Source organism: Dendrobates tinctorius, unplaced genomic scaffold (genome assembly GCF_039654945.1).
Source record: "Dendrobates tinctorius isolate UK_male_01 unplaced genomic scaffold, ASM3965494v1 ptg000015l, whole genome shotgun sequence".
Taxonomy (NCBI): domain Eukaryota; kingdom Metazoa; phylum Chordata; class Amphibia; order Anura; family Dendrobatidae; genus Dendrobates; species Dendrobates tinctorius.
In genome coordinates this window covers 36,344,653-36,370,784 of record NW_027361683.1, presented here as the reverse complement: position 1 = coordinate 36,370,784, position 26,132 = coordinate 36,344,653, and positions in this window count along the sequence as shown.

The following is a 26,132-nucleotide window of genomic DNA, read 5'->3' as shown; positions in this document are numbered from 1 at the left end:
GGCTCCGCTCCGTACACCTCACACAAACACGGCTCCGCTCCATACACCTCGTACACACACGGCTCCACTCTGTACACTTCGTACACACACGGCTCCATTCTGTACACATCATACACACACGGCTCCACTCTGTACACCTCGTAAACACACGGCTCCACTCTGTACACCTCATACACACACGGCTCCACTCTGTACACCTCATACACACACAGCTCCACTCTGTACACCTCATACACACACAGCTCCGTTTCGTACATCTCGTACACACATGGCTCTGCTCTGTACACCTCGTACACACAGCTCCACTCCGTACACCTCGTACACACACGGCTCCGCACCATACACCTCATACACACTGCTCCGATCTGTACACCTTGTACACGCACGGCTCCGCTGGTACATCTCGTACACATATTGCTCCGCTCCGTACACCTTGTACACACGGCTCGGCTCCGTACACATGGCTCCGCACACCTCGTACACATCTGGCTCCGCTCCGTACACCTCCTAGACACACGGCTCCACTCCGTACACCTCGTACACACACGACTCTGCTCCGTACACCTCGTATACACACCGCTCCACCCTGTACACCTTGTACACACACAGCTCCGCTCGGTACACCTCGTACACACACGGCTCCGCTCTGTACACCTCGTACACACACGGCTCCACTGTACACCTCGTACACACACAGATCCACTCGGTGCACCTCGTACACACATGGCTCCGCTCTGTACAACTCGTACACACAGCTCTGCTCCGTACACCTCGTACACACACAGCTCCGCTCTGTACACCTCGTACACACACGGCTCCGCTCCGTACACCTTGTACACACACGGCTCTGTTCCATACACCTCGCACATTCATGGCTCCGCTCGGTGCACCTTGTACACAAATGGCTCCGCTCCGTACACATGGCTCCGCTCGGTGCACCTCATACACATGGGTCGCCCTCGCACACCCAGGGCAGCGGGGTACTCAGTACCGGGCCGGTGTCAAGGCGGGAACGTGTCACAGCAGCGGTGACACGGTCCGTGGCCCTGGGCGCCCAACATCAATGGCGGAGATGTTAATGGTATTTATAGAGTATATATATTTATAGAGTTGAGCGACTTTTGGTTTTTTAGGGTCGCGTTTCGTTTCGTGAAACCCGACTTTTCCAAAAGTCGGGTCGAGCAAGATCGTCCGATTATAGGGAAAAGTCGGGATCGTCCCGAAACACGAAACCCAATGTAAGTCAATGGGGAATAAAAGTCGGCAGTGAGAGGAGGACAGGAAACACACCTACAGTGCCCATTTGAATGCCAAAAGCATCAATTCTTCTTACTTAAGCTTGTCAACCTTAATTAACTTCATAATACAAGTTACGCACTGAAAAATGGGGGTTATTTGGCTAAATTTGTGGGGGGGGAGGGCTGGCTGCAGGTTTTCATGTGCCCTGGGCAAAAGAGCGCCCCTTTAACACATACCACAACTCATCATGCTCCGATACGGCGGTATAGTACAATGAAAAATACCTCACTTTTTACATCTCATGACGAGGCCCATCTATTTCTCCATACAAAATCATTGGTCCCATATAATGTTTGAAACAGTATATGATGAGCTCCACATAATGCTACAGTATATGTTGGTCCCCATGGATGAAGCTCCACTGTCTTATGGGCCCAAATAATGCTCCAAACATAATGGGCCCCATTTCTACTGCTCTAGTGTATAATGGGCCCTGTAAATGCTGCTCCAGTGTCTGATGTCCACCTTTGGAATGTTCCAGTGTATGGTGGGCCCCATCTATCATTCTCCAGAGTATAGTGCTCCCCAAAAATTGCTGTCCCAACATAGAAAACAATCAAATAAGTCTCCTCGCTAGGGAATCCCTGTACTTGTCTGGACAGGTGCTGTAGCTTGCTTAACAGCTCGCCAGCCGTTCTCACGCCCAGTATGGATTGCACGTGATTGCACAAAGGTTAGAAAGGGTACCGTATCCCTGGATAACATGTATGGATAGCGTACACATTCAAAATATATGTCTATACAGCATGAGGCAGGCTCAGACGGTGTTAGGCCCAGTATGGATTGCACGTCATTGCACAAAGGTTAGAAGGGGTACCGTATCCCCGGATAACATGTATGGATAGCGTACACATTCAAAATATATGTCTATACAGCATGAGGCAGGCTCAGACGGTGTTAGGCCCAGTATGGATTGCACGTCATTGCACAAAGGTTAGAAGGGGTACAGTATCCCCGGATAACATGTATGGATAGCGTACACATTCAAAATATATGTCTATACAGCATGAGGCAGGCTCAGACGGTGTTAGGCCCAGTATGGATTGCACGTCATTGCACAAAGGTTAGAAAGGGTACCGTATCCCCAGATAACATGTATGGAGAGCGTACACATTCAAAATATATGTCTATACAGCATGAGGCAGGCTCAGACGGTGTTAGGCCCAGTATGGATTGCACGTCATTGCACAAAGGTTAGAAGGGGTACCGTATCCCCGGATAACATGTATGGATAGCGTACACATTCAAAATATATGTCTATACAGCATGAGGCAGGCTCAGACGGTGTTAGGCCCAGTATGGATTGCACGTCATTGCACAAAGGTTAGAAGGGGTACCGTATCCCCGGATAACATGTATGGATAGCGTACACATTCAAAATATATGTCTATACAGCATGAGGCAGGCTCAGACGGTGTTAGGCCCAGTATGGATTGCACGTCATTGCACAAAGGTTAGAAGGGGTACCGTATCCCCGGATAACATGTATGGATAGCGTACACATTCAAAATATATGTCTATACAGCATGAGGCAGGCTCAGACGGTCTTAGGCCCAGTATGGATTGCACGTCATTGCACAAAGGTTAGAAAGGGTACCGTATCCCCAGATAACATGTATGGAGAGCGTACACATTCAAAATATATGTCTATACAGCATGAGGCAGGCTCAGACGGTGTTAGGCCCAGTATGGATTGCACGTCATTGCACAAAGGTTAGAAGGGGTATTGTATCCCCGGATAACATGTATGGATAGCGTACACATTCAAAATATATGTCTATACAGCATGAGGCAGGCTCAGACGGTGTTAGGCCCAGTATGGATTGCACGTCATTGCACAAAGGTTAGAAGGGGTACAGTATCCCCGGATAACATGTATGGATAGCGTACACATTCAAAATATATGTCTATACAGCATGAGGCAGGCTCAGACGGTGTTAGGCCCAGTATGGATTGCACGTCATTGCACAAAGGTTAGAAAGGGTACCGTATCCCCAGATAACATGTATGGAGAGCGTACACATTCAAAATATATGTCTATACAGCATGAGGCAGGCTCAGACGGTGTTAGGCCCAGTATGGATTGCACGTCATTGCACAAAGGTTAGAAGGGGTACCGTATCCCCGGATAACATGTATGGATAGCGTACACATTCAAAATATATGTCTATACAGCATGAGGCAGGCTCAGACGGTGTTAGGCCCAGTATGGATTGCACGTCATTGCACAAAGGTTAGAAGGGGTACCGTATCCCCGGATAACATGTATGGATAGCGTACACATTCAAAATATATGTCTAACCAGCATGAGGCAGGCTCAGACGGTGTTAGGCCCAGTATGGATTGCACGTCATTGCACAAAGGTTAGAAGGGGTACCGTATCCCCGGATAACATGTATGGATAGCGTACACATTCAAAATATATGTCTATACAGCATGAGGCAGGCTCAGACGGTGTTAGGCCCAGTATGGATTGCACGTCATTGCACAAAGGTTAGAAGGGGTACCGTATCCCCGGATAACATGTATGGATAGCGTACACATTCAAAATATATGTCTATACAGCATGAGGCAGGCTCAGACGGTGTTAGGCCCAGGATGGATTGCACGTCATTGCACAAAGGTTAGAAGGGGTACCGTATCCCCGGATAACATGTATGGATAGCGTACACATTCAAAATATATGTCTATACAGCATGAGGCAGGCTCAGACGGTGTTAGGCCCAGTATGGATTGCACGTCATTGCACAAAGGTTAGAAAGGGTACCGTATCCACGGATAACATGTATGGATAGCGTACACATTCAAAATATATGTCTCAGGAGGCAGGCTCAGACGGTGTCAGGCACAGTATGGATTTGACGGCCCAGATTACACAGCGGAGGAGCAGGGAGAGGTAAAGATTGCAAATGCTGGGGCCCTGGCCAAGCAAGGGGGGCCCACTCGTGGGCGTCGGTACTGGCACTGGGCCCCTCATAGTACAGCGGTGTGTCTGACGGCGGGTGTGCACCACCACCGTCAGAGACACTTGATTGCACTATGAGGGACCCTGTGCCAGTGCCCGCGCCCAAGAGTTGGCCTACCCACCTGTCCAGGGCAACGGCACTCGCACGGTGTCGTGCGCTAGGTGGTGACCCCGGCCATGGGGGGGGAGGCAGCACAGTTAGGGAGTTTTAGAAAGTGGCATATGTTGATGTTGGACATTCAACTGATGCAAAAGGCGAAATAGGTGAAGTACCAGGAAGAGGTGGACCAAAGCAAGCCATTTTTCTGTCACCCTATGTGTCATCAGGGGAAGGTGGGACAAAATCCTTGGAAACCCATGCGTGGTTCATTTTAATGAAGGTTAGATCATCCACATTTTGGGTTGACAGACGGGTCCTTTTTTCTGTCAGGATTGATCCAGCTGCACTGAAGACTCTTTCCGATAGCACACTTGCAGCTGGGCAAGCGAGCTCCTGTAAGGCATATTGGGCCAATTCAGGCCAGGTGTCCAGTTTAGCGGCCCAATAGTCAAAGGGGAATGACCTGTGTGGGAGAACATCGATATGGGAGGAAAAGTAGTTTGTAACCATAGTTGACAACTGCTGTCTCCTGTCACTTTCCATCGATGCAGTATTACCAGTTGTGTGAGCGGTATTTGAAAAATCAGTCCACAACATTGTCATGAAACCCCTGTCTCCAACACCACTTCTGCTGTGTGCACCACGAACACCTCTGCCAAGCTGCCCCCGGCCCGTACGGCTCGTGTGAGAACCATCACCGCTGCTGTGTGCTGGGAATGCCTCAAGCAACCGATTTACCAGAGTTGCTTGTTTATTAGCCAATATTAGGTCAAGGTTCTCCTGTGGCATGATGTTTTGTAATTTGCCTTTATAGCGTGGATCCAGGATGCTGGCCAACCAGTAGTCGTCATCGTTCATCATTTTGGCAATGCGGGGGTCCCTTTTTAGGATCCGCAAGGCATAATCTGACATGTGGGCCAATGTTCCCGGTGTCAATGATGCACTGCGAGTGATGGGTGGAGGAGCACTTTCTGGCAAATCCACATCCCTCCAGTCACGCACAAACCCTGTACCAGACCTTGCCACGCCAACATTTTCACTTGCCCCACGAGATGCATCCTCCTCCCCTAAGTAATCATCCCCATCATCCTCCTCCTCCTCTTCTTCCTCCACCTCGTCCAGGAGAGGTCCCTGAGCAGACAATGGCTGAATGTCATCAAGGATTCCCTCCTCCTCTTCCTCCTCATCAACATTGGCTGCAGACGCCTGCTCCTTAAGGTGCGTCAAAGTTTGCATGAGCAGACGCATAAGTGGGATGCTCATGCTTAGGATGGCGTCGTCTGCGCTTACCAGCCGTGTGCATTCCTCAAAACACTGAAGGACTTTACAAAGGTCTTTCAGCTTCGACCACTGCACGCCTGTCAACTCCATGTCTGCTCTCAAAGTGCCTGGCCGTGTATCCTCCCACAAATGCATATGGCCTGCCTCTGCTCGCACAGCCGCTCCACCATGTGCAGGGTGGAGTTCCACCTTGTTGCAATGTCGATAATGAGGCGGTGGTTGGGAAGGTGGAGCAATCGCTGCAGCTTCTGCATACGAACGGAGTGTACAGGCGACCGGCGGATGTGCGCGCACAGTCTTCGCACCTTCTGGAGCAGGGCTGTTAACTCCGGATAATTTTTGAGGAAGCACTGCACCACCAGGTTCAAGGTGTGAGCCAAGCAAGGTATGTGGCTGAGTTTTGAAAGGGCTATGGCTGCCACAAAATTACGGCCGTTATCACTAACTACCTTGCCTTCCTCAAGATGTACACTGCCCAGCCATGACTCAGTTTGTCGCTTCAAGTACTCGGCCAGCACCTCGGCGGTGTGTCTGTCGCCCAAACACATCATCTGCAACACAGCCTGCTGACGCTTTCCACTAGCTGCTCGATAGGGGGACACATCGTGTGCAACAGTGGCAGCTGCAGATGGAGTACTCGTACGACTGCGCTCTGTGGACGAGCTGTCGCTTCTGGAGGAGGAGGAGGAGGAGGAGGGTCGAACGCCTACAGCCAACTGTTTCCTATACCGTGGGCTAGGCAGCACTGTCCCACCATCGCTGTCCCCTGTGGACCCTGCATCCACCACATTAACCCAGTGCGCAGTGATGGACACGTAACGGCCCTGGCCATGCCGACTGGACCATGCATCAGTTGTGAGGTGCACCCTTCCGCTCACTGACTGCTTGAGTGTATGGACAATGCGGTCTTTCACATGATGGTGGAGGGCTGGGATGGCTTTGCGAGAGAAGAAGTGGCGACTGGGTAGGTCATAGCGTGGTACTGCATAGGCCATGAGTTCGCGGAAAGCTGTGCTTTCCACCAACCGAAAGGGCATCATCTCAAACGAGATTAGTTTGGCAATGTGGGCGTTCAAACCCAGTGTACGCGGATGAGAGACTGAGTACTTTCTTGACCTACTCATAGTGTCTGGGAGGGTGAGCTGGACTTGAGAGCTGCATATGGTGGAAGTAGCGGTGGACAGGGCGGACTGAGAGAGGGTTGATGATGGTGATGGAGTTGGTGTTCTTTCTGATGGCCTAGAATCAGTCTTTCGTTGATATAACAGTGAGATTCCCTGACTGCTGTGGCCTTGCAACGACACCTCAACATTTGCTGCTGTGCTAACCGGTGGGCTTACAGTGGGGGAAACAATGTAGCGTTGCTGACTACCTTCGTTGTGATCAGTTGCACATGTGGCACTTGAGGTTTGGTGTTGTGTCCACGCTTGCAAGTGCATGCTGGTTAAATGTCTAAGCATGCAACTGGTATTCAAATTTTTCAGATTTTTCCCTCGGCTAAAGGTCTTTGCGCACTTCTTACAGATAACCTTGGCCTGATCATGAGGATTTTGTTCAAAAAAGTGCCACACTGCACTCTTCCTACTTTGGCAGACATTTTGCGGCCTAGCACGCTGTGATCTTTTGACCCTCTGGACAAGCTGTCCAGCAACTCTTTTGATGTTTGGAACCTGTCTTTGGAGTGCTCCGGGCCTGCTAGATAACAGCTGTTGCGATGTCGATGTCTGCTGTGGATGCTCCTCATCTGAGCTATTGGAAGCAGCACCCTCTTCCCCCAATGGATGCCAATCTGGGTCAACAACTGGGTCATCCATCACCTCCTCTACTATGTCATGTGCACCTTTCTCTGTGTCACCGTGTATGGTGGTATAGTGTGCGGGAAGGGGCACCTGAGTCTCATCAGGGTCAAAATCTGGACCTGTACACTGCGAGGACAATGTAGTGCTCTGAGTGAATGTACCAGCAGAATCATCCATCAGCGGCTGTGCATCAGTGCACTCCATGTCAGATTCATCTTGGCCTGGGTAATTCACCATTTGACTTGATAATCCAGGCATGGTATGTGAAAACAGCTCCATGGAGTAATCAGTAGTATGGCCTGCGTCATCCTTCAATCTTGGTTGGGGTGAAGGACACAAGGAAAGGTGTGGTTCATGAACATGAGCCTCCAATGACGACTCAGTGCTTTTACTTTTTACAACTGAAGAAGAGGAAGCGATAGAGCTGGAGGCTGAGTCAGCAATGTAAGACAAAACTTTTTCCTGATGCTCTGCCTTTAAAAGCGGTTTGCCAACTCCTAGAAAACTAAGCGTTCGAGTCCTTATGTAGCCAGACGATGACGCAGGGTCAGCACCTCCTGCATTCGGTCCTATTTTGCTCTTGCCACTACCATCAGATCCACCACCAACACCATCATTACCAGCTGCCAACCCCCGCCCAATTCCACGGCCTCTTCCACCAGCCTTCCTCATTTTTGGTAGAAATGTAGACAAAATCCAACAAACTATATAGTAATGTAAAACAAGGTACAAGGTGTCTATAGGACAGGGGAGTTTTAGAATTTCTGCACACACTTGTGGACAGTGGACACTTGTGGATTGTGTGCGGCCCACTGATATCTGGGCGCTATGTGACACGCTCGATGGCACAGCTGCCTGTGACCAAAGTGACGAGAGGATAATGGAGATTTTGAATCTCTGCGTACACTTGTGGACAGTGGACACTTGTGGATTGTGTGCGGCCCACTGATATCTGAGCGCTATGTGACACGCTCGATGGCACAGCTGCCTGTGACCAAAGTGACGAGAGGATAATGGAGATTTTGAATCTCTGCGTACACTTTTGGACACTGGACACTTGTGGATTGTGTGCGGCCCACTGATATCTGAGCGCTATGTGAAACGCTCGATGGTACAGCTGCCTGTGACCAAAGTGACGAGAGGATAATGGAGATTTTGAATCTCTGCGTACACTTGTGGACAGTGGACACTTGTGGATTGTGTGCGGCCCACTGATATCTGAGCGCTATGTGACACGCTCGATGGCACAGCTGCCTGTGACCAAAGTGACGAGAGGATAATGGAGATTTTGAATCTCTGCGTACACTTTTGGACACTGGACACTTGTGGATTGTGTGCGGCCCACTGATATCTGAGCGCTATGTGACACGCTCGATGGCACAGCTGCCTGTGACCAAAGTGACGAGAGGATAATGGAGATTTTGAATCTCTGCGTACACTTTTGGACACTGGACACTTGTGGATTGTGTGCGGCCCACTGATATCTGAGCGCTATGTGACACGCTCGATGGCACAGCTGCCTGTGACCAAAGTGACGAGAGGATAATGGAGATTTTGAATCTCTGCGTACACTTGTGGACAGTGGACACTTGTGGATTGTGTGCGGCCCACTGATATCTGAGCGCTATGTGACACGCTCGATGGCACAGCTGCCTGTGACCAAAGTGACGAGAGGATAATGGAGATTTTGAATCTCTGCGTACACTTTTGGACACTGGACACTTGTGGATTGTGTGCGGCCCACTGATATCTGAGCGCTATGTGACACGCTCGATGGCACAGCTGCCTGTGACCAAAGTGACGAGAGGATAATGGAGATTTTGAATCTCTGCGTACACTTGTGGACAGTGGACACTTGTGGATTGTGTGCGGCCCACTGATATCTGAGCGCTATGTGACACGCTCGATGGCACAGCTGCTTGTGACCAAAGTGACGAGAGGATAATGGAGATTTTGAATCTCTGCGTACACTTTTGGACACTGGACACTTGTGGATTGTGTGCGGCCCACTGATATCTGAGCGCTATGTGACACGCTCGATGGCACAGCTGCCTGTGACCAAAGTGACGAGAGGATAATGGAGATTTTGAATCTCTGCGTACACTTTTGGACACTGGACACTTGTGGATTGTGTGCGGCCCACTGATATCTGAGCGCTATGTGACACGCTCGATGGCACAGCTGCCTGTGACCAAAGTGACGAGAGGATAATGGAGATTTTGAATCTCTGCGTACACTTTTGGACACTGGACACTTGTGGATTGTGTGCGGCCCACTGATATCTGAGCGCTATGTGACACGCTCGATGGCACAGCTGCCTGTGACCAAAGTGACGAGAGGATAATGGAGATTTTGAATCTCTGCGTACACTTGTGGACAGTGGACACTTGTGGATTGTGTGCAGCCCACTGATATCTGAGCACTATGTGACACGCTCGATGGCACAGCTGCCTGTGACCAAAGTGACGAGAGGATAAGGGAGATTGGATTGCTTTTAAAAAAGCAGTTTGCGGAGCAGTGGGTAAACAGCAATGCCAGCGTGTCAGGAAGCCTTAAAAGGCAGCCCAACAACCAACACCACTGATACACCACAATATAGCCTCCCCTTGCACTGCACACACAGTGACTTGTGTGTTGTGCAGGCCAAATCGCTAGCAGCAGAAGCAGTTTTTTTGTCTTCTTCCCTGCCTAACGCTCTCCCTACAGAATCAGCTGCAACCTCTCCCTATACTAAGATCGGCAGAAGTAAGATGGCGGTCGGCGTGCACGCCCTTTTATACCCCCTGTGACGCCCACCAAAGCAAGCCAATCACTTGCATGCCCTTCTGAAAGATGGTGGTGACCCGTGCCTATGTCATCACGTTGCCCACAGTGTCCGTGGATCCTGATTGGCTGAAAAAGAGCGCAAAACAAACTTTTGAAACGCGACTTTGGCGCGTAAGTCGCCGACCTCGTGGCCGACCTCATCCTAGGGTCGGGTTTCGTTTCATGAAACCCGACTTTGCCAAAAGTCGGCGACTTTTGAATTTTTTCGACCCGTTTCGCTCAACTCTAGTATTAAAGTTTATATGAATAGTTTGTGACGCCACCCGTGGTGTTTGGCAAGTAAGATGGTAAGCCAACGCTGCATACAGATCCGCTGGGACTGATGGTGTGGTGCAGCAGAGTTGGTATAGCTCCCCACAGGTGGAGCTGTAGTCCCAGGGCAGTGTAGGTGCAATGGATGAGGAGAGGCGCAGAATGGTATGGATGATGTTACCCAGAAGTAGCGGTGCTGGAATAACTGGAGGACACCAGAATATGCGGTTCCAAAGCTTTACTCACTGTTTGCAGTTCACACAACTGCCTGCCTCCCTACTGCGTTCCCAGGTTAGGGCTCCAGCCAACCTCCAGGCAGTATAGGATTCTCCCTTCCACATTCCGCCAACATGTACCTTACTGAACGACTCCTCCAATGCGCCTTTAGGTGTGAAGCACTCCAGTACTTAGTTACCCTGGAATGCCTCTCTCTAGGTGTTCCTAGTCTTTACTTGTATGACAGACAGCTGTAGCCTGCTTCGGGGACTCCACTCTGCGTCTCGGCTCTCTATTCAGTTGCTGTTGTGTCCCAAGTCTTTGATGGGAGCAAGGCGTTAGCGGCTCACTACTCCTCCGGTGTCTGTTGCCGGACATAAAGATCCAATCAACCTCGGGGACCAGGCCCCGGCCTTTGCGCTCTCTGGACTGGAAGGCTTCTCTCTCTTTCTCAACCTGCTTCCCACCGTCCTTCTATTCTCCTTTGTTCCGATCTGTTCTCTCTCTTATGGAAGGTTAGGTTATCAATCTTATCAGTCTCTTTCTCTGGTCTTTCTCGTGCCAGCAGCCAAGATCACTGGGACCTGCTGCAGCACGTCCCTCAGACACCCATCTTCTCTCTCCTCTAACCAACTAACTCCTAACTTTCATTCTTCCCACTCTTTTGTATCATCTTACTCCACCCGCCTCCCAGCACATCTCGTGTTACGAAGCAGGGTTCCACGAGGGGTGCTCTACTAACCCCCGGCATAAAGCTGTTAGGTGGCCCCACTGAACTATCCTGTGTGTGGAATGCAGGTGTGGAGCGTGGTCAGGAGTTCTCACCTTACCTGGATGGTGGGGTACCACACCTTAGGAGAACGTGCAGTACCTCTGTGGCGACTGAAGCCTCAGGGGCGCCACACACACATGGCTCCGCTCCGTACACCTCGCACACACGACTCGGCTCCATACACCTCGTACACACGCAGCTCTGCTACATCCACCCTGTAAACCCCTCCTAACCCCACACAGAAATTTCCCTCATCCAGCACCATGACAACCAGCACAGCAGACTCCTACAGACACCAAGAGGCAGGGCTGTGTGCACAGGACCTATGATGAGGTCACAGGAGGGGAGGAGTAAGGGGTCACATGATCAGGGGTCTCGGTAGTGCGAGGATGGGGCGTGGCAGCTTATCTCCCTGCAGTGCAGGAAAGAAAAGTCCCGGGAGGGTTGGGAGCTATAACTGTCATGCCCGCAGAGGGCCATGGGCAGGAAGAACAGCCAAGCCAGTGTTCACATCAGCTGGCAAGCGGCCAGATGAGCGGCGCTGCCAGCCCGCGGCCCAGCGGGAAAATGCCCGGTTGGGCAGATTATCAATCCGGGCCTGGTGGTGATTAACAATCATGGTTATTCCACAAAATATTGATTTCTGAACTCTTCTTCAACATTAGTATTGCTTAGAGTTGAGCGACTTTTGCTTTTTTAGGGTCGAGTTTCGTTTCGAGCAAAATCGGCCGACTATAGCTAAAAGTCGGGGGTCCGACCGAAACACGAAACTTAATGTAAGTCAATGGGGAATTAAAGTCAGCAGTGAGAGGAGGACAGGAAACACACCTACAGTGCCCATTTGAATGCCAAAAGCATCAATTCTTCTTGTTTAAGCTTGTCAACCTTAATTAACTTCATATTACTAGTTACGCACTGAAAAATTGGGGTTATTTGGCTAAAGTTGTGGGGGGGTAGGGCTGGCTCCAGGTTTTCATGTGCCCTGGGCAAAAGAGCGCCCCTTTAACACATACCACAACTCATGATGCTCCGATATGGCAGAGAAATAGCGGTATAGTACAATGAAAAATACTTCACTTTTTACATCTCATGACGAGGCCCATCTATTTCTCCATACAGAATCATTGGTCCCATATAATGTTTGAAACAGTATATGATGAGCTCCACATAATGCTACAGTATATGTTGGTCCCCATGGATGAAGTTCCACTGTCTTATGGGCCCAAATAATGCTCCAAACATAATGGGCCCCATTTCTAATGCTAAAGTGTATAGTGGGCCCTGTAAATGCTGCTCCAGTGTCTGATGTCCACCTTTGGAATGTTCCAGTGTATGGTGGGCCCCATCTATCATTCTCCAGAGTATAGTGCTCCCCAAAAATTGCTGTCCCAACATAGAAAACAATGAAATAAGTCTCCTCGCTAGGGAATCCCTGTACTAGTCTGGACTCCTCGTCGTCCCCATCTTCCATCTCACTGCACAGTATTTCAACCTTGCAAGTGCTGTGATCCTGAGCAAGCAGGGGGGGCCCACTCATTGGCGACGGCACTGGCACAGGGCCCCTGATAGTACGGTGGTGTGTCTGACGGCGGGTGTGCCGAACCTGCACTTTCATCTGCAGCTTCCTCTTTGTCACCGTGTAAGATGGAACTGTATATGGGAAGGGTAAACTGAGTTTCATCAGGGTCAGATTCAGGCCGTGTAGCGTGCGAGGGGAATGTAGTGGTCTGGGTCAATGTAAAAGCAGATTCATCGAGCAGTGGCTGGGCATCAGTGCACTTGTGTCGCCCCCAGGAGTACGGTCGCCACAGTGGCATTACCTTCCTCCTAGGGAGTGTGATGTCATGCTTGGGAGCAACGAAGGATCTCTCTAGCAGGTTAACTTATTGTGTGGCGTTATTCCCACGAGTCACGACCCTCCAAACAGCGTTCATGAAGGCAAAGTGTTTGTTTTACATGGGCAGTATGGTTGCAAAGCTGAACCTTAAAGGAATGTCCAGAAGGGCACCACCAGGAGTGGAGCCTACGGCGTAATTTGACTCAACATGGGCAACCTCAACCATCCAGCCATAAAAAAGATGCACACATTGCAAGCTTAATTCCGTTAACGAACGAGACTCCGTCATGCCCCGCGGTCCGATTCCGGCTTACTAGAGGCTCTGGCACATGAGATTGGCCAATAACTGGTGTGTCATGCCCTTACATGTCCGTGGCTGCATGTGCGCTACACTGAAAAGGCCAGCGGTTGTCGCTTACAGGTGCAGATAACCCGCTGAACAACGTTAGTGATGGGGATCTGGGATTACAATTATTACCCGCGAACGATGATTTCCCAGTAAGTGCAGGTCAACCGCAGTTCCGGAATTAGGCCTAACCGTCATTCCTGAAAAAATGAAAAACTTACGTGTGCAAACCACAGGTGCTGTAGCTTGCTTAACAGCTCGCCAGCCATTCTCAGGCCCAGTATGGATTACACGTGATTGCACAAAGGTGAGAAAGGGTACCGTATCCCCGGATAACATGTATGGATAGCATAGTGTACACATTCAAAATATATGTCTATAGATCAGGAGGCAGGCTCAAACGGTGTCAGGCCCAGTATGGATTACACGTGATTGCACAAAGGTGAGAAAGGGTACCGTATCCCCGGATAACATGTATGGATAGCATAGTGTACACATTCAAAATATATGTCTATAGATCAGGAGGCAGGCTCACACGGTATCAGGCCCAGTATGGATTACACGTGACTGCACAAAGGTGAGAAAGGGTACCGTATCCCCGGATAACATGTATGGATAGCATAGTGTACACATTCAAAATATATGTCTATAGATCAGGAGGCAGGCTCAGACGGTGTCAGGCCCAGTATGGATTACACGTGATTGCACAAAGGTGTGAAAGGGTACCGTATCTCCGGATAACATGTATGGATAGCATAGTGTACACATTCAAAATATATGTCTATAGATCAGGAGGCAGGCTCAGACGGTGTCAGGCCCAGTATGGATTACACGTGATTGCACAAAGGTGAGAAAGGGTACCGTATCTCCGGATAACATGTATGGATAGCATAGTGTACACATTCAAAATATTTGTCTATAGATCAGGAGGCAGGCTCAGACGGTGTCAGGCCCAGTATGGATTACACGTGATTGCACAAAGGTGAGAAAGGGTGCCGTATCCCCGGATAACATGTATGGATAGCATAGTGTACACATTCAAAATATATGTCTATAGATCAGGAGGCAGGCTCAGACGGTGTCAGGCCCAGTATGGATTACACGTGATTGCACAAAGGTGAGAAAGGGTACCGTATCCCCGGATAACATGTATGGATAGCATAGTGTACACATTCAAAATATATGTCTATAGATCAGGAGGCAGGCTCAAACGGTGTCAGGCCCTGTATGGATTACACGTGATTGCACAAAGGTGAGAAAGGGTACCGTATCCCCGGATAACATGTATGGATAGCATAGTGTACACATTCAAAATATATGTCTATAGATCAGGAGGCAGGCTCACACGGTATCAGGCCCAGTATGGATTACACGTGACTGCACAAAGGTGAGAAAGGGTACCGTATCCCCGGATAACATGTATGGATAGCATAGTGTACACATTCAAAATATATGTCTATAGATCAGGAGGCAGGCTCAGACGGTGTCAGGCCCAGTATGGATTACACGTGATTGCACAAAGGTGTGAAAGGGTACCGTATCTCCGGATAACATGTATGGATAGCATAGTGTACACATTCAAAATATATGTCTATAGATCAGGAGGCAGGCTCAGACGGTGTCAGGCCCAGTATGGATTACACGTGATTGCACAAAGGTGAGAAAGGGTACCGTATCTCCGGATAACATGTATGGATAGCATAGTGTACACATTCAAAATATTTGTCTATAGATCAGGAGGCAGGCTCAGACGGTGTCAGGCCCAGTATGGATTACACGTGATTGCACAAAGGTGAGAAAGGGTGCCGTATCCCCGGATAACATGTATGGATAGCATAGTGTACACATTCAAAATATATGTCTATAGATCAGGAGGCAGGCTCAGACGGTGTCAGGCCCAGTATGGATTACACGTGATTGCACAAAGGTGAGAAAGGGTACCGTATCCCCGGATAACATGTATGGATAGCATAGTGTACACATTCAAAATATATGTCTATAGATCAGGAGGCAGGCTCAAACGGTGTCAGGCCCTGTATGGATTACACGTGATTGCACAAAGGTGAGAGAGGGTACCGTATCTCCGGATAACATGTATGGATAGCATAGTGTACACATTCAAAATATATGTCTATAGATCAGTAGGCAGGCTCAGACGGTGTCAGGCCCAGTATGGATTACACGTGATTGCACAAAGGTGAGAAAGGGTGCCGTATCCCCGGATAACATGTATGGATAGCATAGTGTACACATTCAAAATATATGTCTATAGATCAGGAGGCAGGCTCAAATGGTATCAGGCCCAGTATGGATTACACGTGATTGCTCAAAGGTGAGAGAGGGTACCGTATCTCCGGATAACATGTATGGATAGCATAGTGTACACATTCAAAATATATGTCTATAGATCAGTAGGCAGGCTCAGACGGTGTCAGGCCCAGTATGGATTACACGTGATTGCACAAAGGTGAGAAAGGGTGCCGTATCCCCGGATAACATGTATGGATAGCATAGTGTACACATTCAAAATATATGTCTATAGATCAGGAGGCAGGCTCAAATGGTATCAGGCCCAGTATGGATTACACGTGATTGCTCAAAGGTGAGAAAGGGTACCGTATCCCCGGATAACATGTATGGATAGCATAGTGTACACATTCAAAATATATGTCTATAGATCAGGAGGCAGGCTCAGACGGTGTCAGGCCCAGTATGGATTTGACGGCCCAGACTACACAGCGGAGGAGCAGGGAGAGGTAAAGATTGCAAATGCTGGGGCCCTGCCCAAGCAAGGAGGGCCCACTTGTGGGCGTCGGTACTGGCACTGGGCCCCTCATAGTACGGCGGTGTGTCTGACAGCGGGTGTTTACCACCACCGTCAGAGACACTTGATTGCACTATGAGGGACCCTGTGCCAGTGCCCGCGCCCAAGAGTCGGCCTACCCACCTGTCCAGGGCAACGGCACTCGCACGGTTTCGTGCGCTAGGTGGTGACCCCGGCCATGGGGGGGAGGCAGCACAGTTAGGGAGTTTTAGAAAGTGGCATATGTTGATGTTGGACATTCAGCTGATGCAAAAGGCGAAATTGTTCAAGTCCCAGGAAGAGGAGGACCAAAGCAAGCCATTTTTCTGTCATCCTACGTGTCCGTGTCATCAGGGGAAGGTAGGACAAAATCCTTGGAAACCCATGTATGGTTCATTTTAGTGAAGGTTAGATCATCCACATTTTGGGTTGACAGATGGGTCCCTTTTTCTGTCAGGATTGATCCAGCTGCACTGAAGACTCTTTCCGATAGCACACTTGCAGCTGGGCAAGCGAGCTCCTGTAAGACATATTGGGCCAATTCAGGCCATGTGTCCAGTTTAGCGGCCCGATAGTCAAAGGGGAATGACCTGTGCGGGAGAACATCGATATGGGAGGAAAAGTAGTTTGTAACCATAGTTGACAATTGCTGTCTCCTGTCACTTTCCATCAATGCAGTATTACCAGTTGTGTGAGCGGTACTTGAAAAATCAGTCCACAACATTGTCATGAAACCCCTGTCTCCAACGCCACTTCTGCTGTGTGCACCACGAACACCTCTGCCAAGCTGCCCCCGGCCCGTACGGCTCGTGTGAGAACCATCACCGCTGCTGTGTGTGCTGGGAATGCCTCAACCAACCGGTTTACCAGAGTTGCTTGTTTATTAGCCAATATTAGGTCAAGGTTCTCGTGTGGCATGATGTTTTGTAATTTTCCTTTATAGCGTGGATCCAGGATGCTGGCCAACCAGTAGTCATCATCGTTCATCATTTTGGAAATGCGGGGGTCCCTTTTTAGGATCTGCAAGGCATAATCTGACATGTGGGCCAATGTTCCCGGTGTCAATGATGCACTGCGAGTGCTGGTTGGAGGAGCACTTTCTGGAAAATCCACATCCCTCCAGTCACGCACAAACCCTGTACCAGACCTTGCCACGCCAACATTTTCACTTGCCCCACGAGATGCATCCTCCTCCCCTAAGTAATCATCCCCATCATCCTCCTCCTCCTCCTCCTCTTCTTCCTCCACCTCGTTCAGGAGAGGTCCCTGAGCAGACAATGGCTGAATGTCATCAAGGATTCCCTCCTCCTCTTCCTCCTCGTCAACATTGGCTGCAGACGCCTGCTCCTTAAGGTGCGTCAAAGTTTGCATGAGCAGACGCATAAGTGGGATGCTCATGCTTAGGATGGCGTTGTCTGCGCTTACCAGCCGTGTGCATTCCTCAAAACACTGAAGGACTTTACAGAGGTCTTTCAGCTTCGACCACTGCACACCTGTCAACTCCATGTCTGCTCTCAAAGTGCCTGGCCATGTATCCTCCCACAAATGCATTATAGCCTGCCTCTGTTCGCACAGCCGCTCAACCATGTGCAGGGTGGAGCTCCACCTTGTTGCAATGTCGATAATGAGGCGGTGGTTGGGAAGGTGGAGCAATCGCTGCAGCTTCTGCATATGAATGGAGTGTACAGGCGACCGGCGGATGTGCGCGCACAGTCTTCGCATCTTCTGGAGCAGGGCTGTTAACTCCGGATAATTGTTGAGGAAGCACTGCACCACCAGGTTCAAGGTGTGAGCCAAGCAAGGTATGTGGCTGAGTTTTGAAAGGGCTATGGCTGCCACAAAATTACGGCCGTTATCACTAACTACCTTGCCTGCCTCAAGATGTATACTGCCCAGCCATGACTCAGTTTGTTGCTGAAAGTACTCGGCCAGCACCTCCGCGGTGTGTCTGTCACCCAAGCACATCATCTGCAACACAGCCTGCTGACGCTTTCCACTAGCTGCTCAATAGGGGGACACCTCATGTGCAACAGTGGCAGCTGCAGATGGAGTGCTCGTACGACTGCGCTCTGTGGACGAGCTTTCGCTTCTGGAGGAGGAGGGTCGAACGCCTACAGCCAACTGTTTCCTATACCGTGGGCTAGGCAGCACTGTCCCACCACCGCTGTCCCCTGTGGACCCTCCATTCACCACATTAACCCAGTGCGCAGTGATGGACACGTAACGGCCCTGGCCATGCCGACTGGACCATGCATCTGTTGTGAGGTGCACCTTTCAACTCACTGACTGCTTGAGTGCATGGACAATGCGGTCTTTCACATGATGGTGGAGGGCTGGGATGGCTTTGCGAGAGAAGAAGTGGTGACTGGGTAGGTCATAGCGTGGTACTGCATAGGCCATGAGTTCGCGGAAAGCTGCGCTTTCCACCAACCGATAGGGCATCATCTCTAACGAGATTAGTTTGGCAATGTGGGCGTTCAAACCCACTGTACGCGGATGAGAGACTGAGTACTTTCTTGACCTACTCATAGTCTCTGGGAGGGTGAGCTGGACTTGAGAGCTGCATATGGTGGAACTAGCGGTGGACAGGGCGGACTGAGAGAGGGTTGATGATGGTGATGGAGTTGGTGTTCTTTCTGATGGCCTAGATTCAGTCTTTCGTTGATATAACAGTGGGATTCCCTGACTGCTTTGGCCTTGCAACGACACCTCAACATTTGCTGCTGTGCTTACAGTGGGGGAAACAATGTAGCGTTGCTGACTACCTTCTTTGTGATCAGTTGCACATGTGGTACTTGAGGTTTGGTGTTGTGTCCACGCTTGCAAGTGCATGCTGGTTAAATGTCTAAGCATGCAACTGGTATTCAAATTTTTCAGATTTTTCCATCGGCTAAAGGTCTTTGCGCACTTCTTACAGATAACCTTGGCCTGATCATGAGGATTTTGTTCAAAAAAGTGCCACACTGCACTCTTCCTACTTTGGAAGACATTTTGCGGCCTAGCACACTGTGCTATTTTGACCATCTGGACAAGCTGTCCAGCAACTCTTTTGATTTTTGGAACCTGTCTTTGGAGTGCTCCGGGCCTGCCAGATAACAGCTGTTGCGATGTCGATGTCTGCTGTGGATGCTCCTCCTCCTCATCTGAGCTATTGGAAGCAGCACCCTCTTCCCCCAATGGATGCCAATCTGGGTCAACAACTGGGTCATCCATCACCTCCTCTTCAATGTCATGTGCACCTTCCTCTGTGTCACCGTGTATGGTGGTATAGTATGCGGGAAGGGGCACCTGAGTCTCATCAGGGTCAGAATCTGGCTCATTACACTGCGAGGACAATGTAGTGCTCTGACTGAATGTACCAGCAGAATCATCTATCAGTGGCTGTGCATCAGTGCACTCCATGTCAGATTCATCTTGGCCTGGGTAATTCACCATTTCACTTGATAACCCAGGCATGGTATGTGAAAACAGCTCCATGGAGTGATCAGTTGTATGGCCTGCGTCATCCTTCAATCTTGGTTGGGGTGAAGGACACAAGGAAAGGTGTGGTTCATGAACATGACCCTCCAATGACGACTCAGTGCTTTTATTTTTTACAACTTCAGAAGAGGAGGCGATAGAGCTGGAGGCTGAGTCAGCAATGTAAGCCAAAACTTTTTCCTGATGCTCTGGCTTTAAAAGCGGTTTGCCAACTCCTAGAAAATTAAGCCTTCGAGGCCTTGTGTAGCCAGACGATGACGCAGGCTCAACACCTCCTGCATTCGGTCCTATTTTGCTTTTGCCACTACCATCAGATCCACCACCAACACCATCATTACCAGCTGGCAACCCCCGCCCAATTCCACGGCCTGTTCCACCAGCCTTCCTCATTTTTGGTAAAAATGTACACAAAATCCCACAAGCTATATAGTAATGTAAAACAAGGTACAAGGTGTATATAGGACAGGGGAGACGTCGAATTTCTGAACACACTTGTGGACACTGTTGTGTGAGGCCCAGTTAATATCACACCGCTATGTCACAGGCTCAATGTCGCAGGTGTGAAAAATGTCACTATAGGACAGGGGAGATGTAGAATTTCTGAACACACTTGTGGACACTGTTGTGTGAGGCCCAGTTAATATCACACCGCTATGTCACAGGCTCAAGGTCGTAGGTGTGAAAAATGTTACTATAGGACAGGGGAGATGTAGAATTTCTGAACACACTTGTGGACACTGTTGGATTGTGTGAGGCCCAGTTAATATCACACCACTATGTCACAGGCAGAAATTGGCTAGTGTATGACAAACTACAAGGTGTATATAGAATTGGGCAGAATAGGAATCTCCCTAGAGTGTAGGTCTGTAAGAACGGAACATGTCCTCGACTTATCCTTACAGAGTGACACACAGATAGCTTCACTGTGGCCGTGATAACAGCCGTTACACGGTACTGAGAGAGGAGCGTGCACGTACACCGCTGTCCGGTGTCCGTAAAATTGTCAAGCTCCGTGTTTTTTAAGTATACGACTGACACACGCTGTCTCTCTATAGTTTTGAATGTGATCAAACAGCAAATATACTTAACTGTTTGAAAAGCAGACAAAACTAGAAGGTGTAGGTCTGTAAGAACGGAACATGTCCTCGACTTATTCTTACAGAGTGACACACAGATAGCTTCACTGTGGCCGTGATATCAGCCGTTACACGGTACTGTGTGAGGAGCGTACACCGCTGTATGGTGTGGAAAAATGCACGCTCAGTACCTCACCAGGACAAAAAAAAAATTTGGATTGCTTTTAAAAAAGCAGTTTGCAGAGCAGTGGGAAAACAGCAATGCAGCTATCAGGAAGCCTTATAAGGCAGCCTAACAACCAACACAGCTGATCCAGCAAAATATAGCCTCCACTTGCACACACAGTGACTGGTGTGTTGTACAGGCAAAATCGCTAGCAGCAGAAGCAGTTTTTGGTGTCTTCTTCCCTGCCTAATGCTCTCCCTACAGAATCAGCAGCAGCTCTCCCTATTCTGATTTCAGCATGAGTAACATGGCGGTCAGCGTGCACGCCCTTTTATACCCCCTGTGACACCCCCTAAAGCAAGCCAATCACTTGCATGCCCTTCTCAAAGATAGTGGCGACCCCTGCCTATGTCATCACGTTGCCCACTGTTAGGTTTCGGATTTCCGGCGCTGCACAGCGGGAATCCCGAGCCTTGCCTCTGACGGTCTCCCATTCCTCCTCAGCCGCAGAGGAGCTTGCTCAGCAAACTCGTCGGTCCCGGTGCTCTGTCCAGACCAGCTCCGTGGGTTTGCTTGCTGCTGCCACCCCTGGTTCAGCTTTGGCAATGCATGCTGCTCAGCAGCAAGATCCTCCAGGGACTAAGTCCTCATGTCGGGCCACTGAGCATGCCTGCGGAGTGATCTCCCATTGGAGATCAAAGGTCATGTGCTCAGGTCCTGCTCGTGTTCGGATTGGCCCATCCGAGAAGCAAGGAGGATCACGGACGCCTGCGGCTATAAAAGGTTCGCATGGCCGCTCGGCCATGCGCTAAGATAGACTCAAATAGTTTGGTGTGTATGATGATGGATGCATGTATCTGGTGTCTGACTCATTATGAAACCCCTACCCTTTGATACGTCTGTTGTTAGGGTTTAGAGTCTGAGTCAGCGCCTGCTAGTGGCTAGCCTGTAGGCCACAGTGCATACTGGCCGTCTGCACACTTGCAATCGCCATTTATTTGATCCCTGTTGGTATCGCAGTCGCGGTGCCGGGCGCTAGCGGTCTAGAGGGACTTCAGTCCTGCTGTCTAAGGGCTGAGTCCTGTGACGTTACGCTAGCGCTTACTCTGCCGAGCTCTGAGCAAAAACAGGCTACGGCATCTATTATTTGCGGTAGTGCGGCTCTAAGTCATAAGAGTTCGCCTCGGTACACCTTGGGTGAGGTTAACCCCGTGTGTGCCGTTATTGCACCGCCATATCGCGTCCGCCATTACCGAGCAGCAGTTAACACCTCTGCAAGGTGGACCTCGGGCTGCGAACGCACCTAAACACCATCTTATTATTTGGTGTGTTCCGCCAGCCCTTAACACCCACAGTGTCCGTGGATCCTGATTGGCTGAAAAAGGGCGGAAAACAAACTTTTGAAATGCGACTTTGGCGCTAAAGTCGCCGAGCTCGTGGCCAACCTCAACCTAGGGTCAGGTTTCGTTTCATGAAACCCGACTTTACCAAAAGTCGGCGACTTTTGAAATTTTTCGACCCGTTTCGCTCAACTCTAGTATTGTTGTTTCTAATGATTATGAACTTGTTTTCTTAGCATTATTTGAGGTCTGCAAGCACTGCATTTTTTTGTTATTTTGACCATTTCTCATTTTCTGAAAATAAATACAAAATTTAGTGCTTGGAAATTCGGAGACATGTCAGTAGTTTTTAGAATAAAAGAGCAATTTACATTTTACTCAAAAATGTACCTATAAAGAGAAAATCAGACAAACTGAACATTATGCAGTGGTCTCTTAATTTATGCTATAGCCGTATATATCTATTTATATAATTGCCTTGTAATGTTTTCATTTCCTGTTCTGTTCAGATGTCACCATATCCCAGAATTCCAAGCAAGGAAGTTCACCGACCGCTATATTGGGACACCCAAGTGATGGGTGTCTCAATATGCAAACGGCTGCTGGTACCAACCTATTGCACAGTACCACCAGCGGAACGCCGTCGCAACACACACACATACACGCACTCTATACGCTGTACGCACCACACACACACTCACGCACACTCACACTGTCACTGACACACTTACACTCACACTCACACACTCTCACACTCACACACTCACACATTCATACTCACACACTCACACTCTCACACACACACTCACATACTCACAAAGCCTCTTGCGCAGTACCACCAGCGGAATACCGTTGCACTGCACCTGCACAAATTCATTGGCTGATCCCGGCGGCAGATACATGACGTGTCTACAGGCAGAGGAAGTCAGTCACATTAAAGGGGTTTTCCCACGAACGAAAGTTAATTTGAAAAATTGTCTGTGTCTGACCGTGTACGGAGCATACCACATCTCCTGGGCAGGGGAGGAAGCAAAAGACAATACTGACATTACAGCAGGGGATCACAGAGGGTTCATTTTGTGAGGTTAAATATTTCACCGACTGTTTTTAAACAATATTTTACCTCATAAAATGTATCCTCTGCGATCTCCTGCTATAATGTCAGTATTGTCCTTTGCTTCCTCCCCTGCCCAGGAGCTGTAGTATGTTCTGTACACTGTTAGACACAGGGGTGAGAGAGACAGAGCACAGGGGGAGACAGCTCAAACGGGACAGCACATGAGGGGAGAACACAGCACAGGAAAGATGGAGACAGTAGACAGGGGGATAGCACATGGGGTAGACAGGTCAAAGAAGAGAGCACAGATGGGAGAAGTCAGCACATCAGGAAAGAGGGAGTGGATAGGTGGCTGATCACATGGGGGGAGAGATTCTCAACGATGCAAAGCCTGCCCCCATTGTGACATTACCACCCTCTCGATGCGATAACATCTGGCCTCCATCTATTATATGTATATATATATACTGTATATATGTATAGTCATTTTTTACTTATTAAAAATTATAAAAACGAAAATGAGCCAATACAAAAGTTTGAGCACCCTGCATGGTTAGTAGCACCCCTTTTGCAAGTATCACAGGTTGTGAACACTTTTTGTAGCCAACAAAAAGTCTTTCAATTCGGCCAGGTTCATATTGCGTTAACACAGCCTGTCCAACACATAGCGTTGACGGGCTGCGTTAACGCTATAGCATAACACGATACGCTATACCGCTAGCGCTGATGATTCATCAGCGCTAGCGGTAACGGAGCCTCAGACGCTGCAGCCCGCGTCCGAGGCTCCGTCAGAGAATGACGGCACATCGCGAATGTGTGCCGCTTTACGGCATGCGTCGCGATGCGCCACATAATGGGGGTCAATGGCAGCGTTAATGGATTGCGTTACACCGCGTTATACCGTTAAACGGACTGCCATAACGCAGTGTGACCCCAGCCTTCTTGTTTAAGGGATTTTCACCCATTCTTCCTTAGAAGATTCTTCCAGTTCTGTGAGATTCATGGGTCAACTTGCATGCACTGCTAATTTGAGTTCTAGCCACAGATTTTCCATGATGTTCTGATCGGGGACTATGAAGGCCATTGTAAAACCTTCAGTTTGCACCTTTTGAGGTAGTCTATTGTGAATTTTGACATGTGTTTAGAATCATGATCCAATTGTAGAAGCGATCTTCTTTTCAACTTCAGTTTTTTTACAGATGTGTTATGTTTGCATCAAGAATTTATTGAAATTTCATTGAATCCATTTCCCCCGTGCCATTGGCTGCAACACAACCTAAAAGTATGATTGATCCACCCCCATGTTTAATAGTTGGCAAGATGTTCTTTTCCTGAAATTCTGTGTCCTTTTTTCTCCACACATACCTTTGATTATTGTGGCCAAAGGGCTCCATTTTAACCTCATCGGTCCACAGAACTTGTTTCCAAAATGCATCAGGCTTGTTTAGATGGTCTTTTGCATACTTCTGATGCTGAATTTTATGGTGAGGATGCAAGAGATTTTTTCTTCTGATGACTCTTCCATGAAGGTCATATTTGTGCAGGTGTCTCTGAACAGCAGAGCAATGTACCATAACTCCAGAGTCTGCTAAATGTTTCTGAAGGTCTTCTGCAGTCAAGCAGGGTTTCTGATTTGCCTTTCTAGGAATCCAAGAGCAGGTCTCACTGAAATTTTGTGTGCTCTTTCAGACCTTATCTTGACCTCCACTGTTCCTGAAATCACAGGATTGATAAGCATGCTAATCATATGCAAATTACGAAAAAATCAAAGTAAAAAATTGAAATATCTCACTTTATTTATTTTATGCTGGTAGTTCCTGGGTTCAGTATCAGTGATACTTTTGCCTACTCGATTTGAGGTCGCTGACCCAGGTTACTCTCTGTATTGTTGTTCCTCTGCGTATGTCTGTTTGCTGCGTATGACCCGGTTTGCCCCTGACTATTGTCTCTATCTTTCTGCACGGTACTGACTCGTCCCTCCTGGTTATCTGACCCCTTGGCTTGCCTCCAGTTACTCGTCTGTCTTGTCCCCGGTTACCTCATTCCCGTCTGGCTTCTGACCCTCGGTTTTGCTCTCTGACTACGTCATTGGTTTTATCCCTTGTATTCTGTGCCCTCGGTCAGCTCCGTGTCCTCACGCAGGGTATATCTCCACCCCCCATGGTCACATGACCGGCTAGCTCCACCCCCTGTGATCACGTGACTGGCTATGCTCAGGTCCTGTGTGCACTTCGCTCCTCGGTCTCCGCACACTCTGTCCAGTGGCGCACCTCCCCTGCTAGTGCTCCCAGGCTTAACCCCAGTTACACTGTCCCAGTGTCACTACATTTTCACCAACCGCACTTTTTTTCGGGGGCATTGGGATTCACTGCATGCCATGGACCCACTCCATGCTCTGTCAGATCGTCTGGATAGCCTGACCAAAATTATGCAGAACCTGTCGGTTGAGCAAAGAGCGTTGGTCATGTCACACCAGCAGGTGCAAAGGGAGTTAGCGGAAACTGTTAACTCTATTCA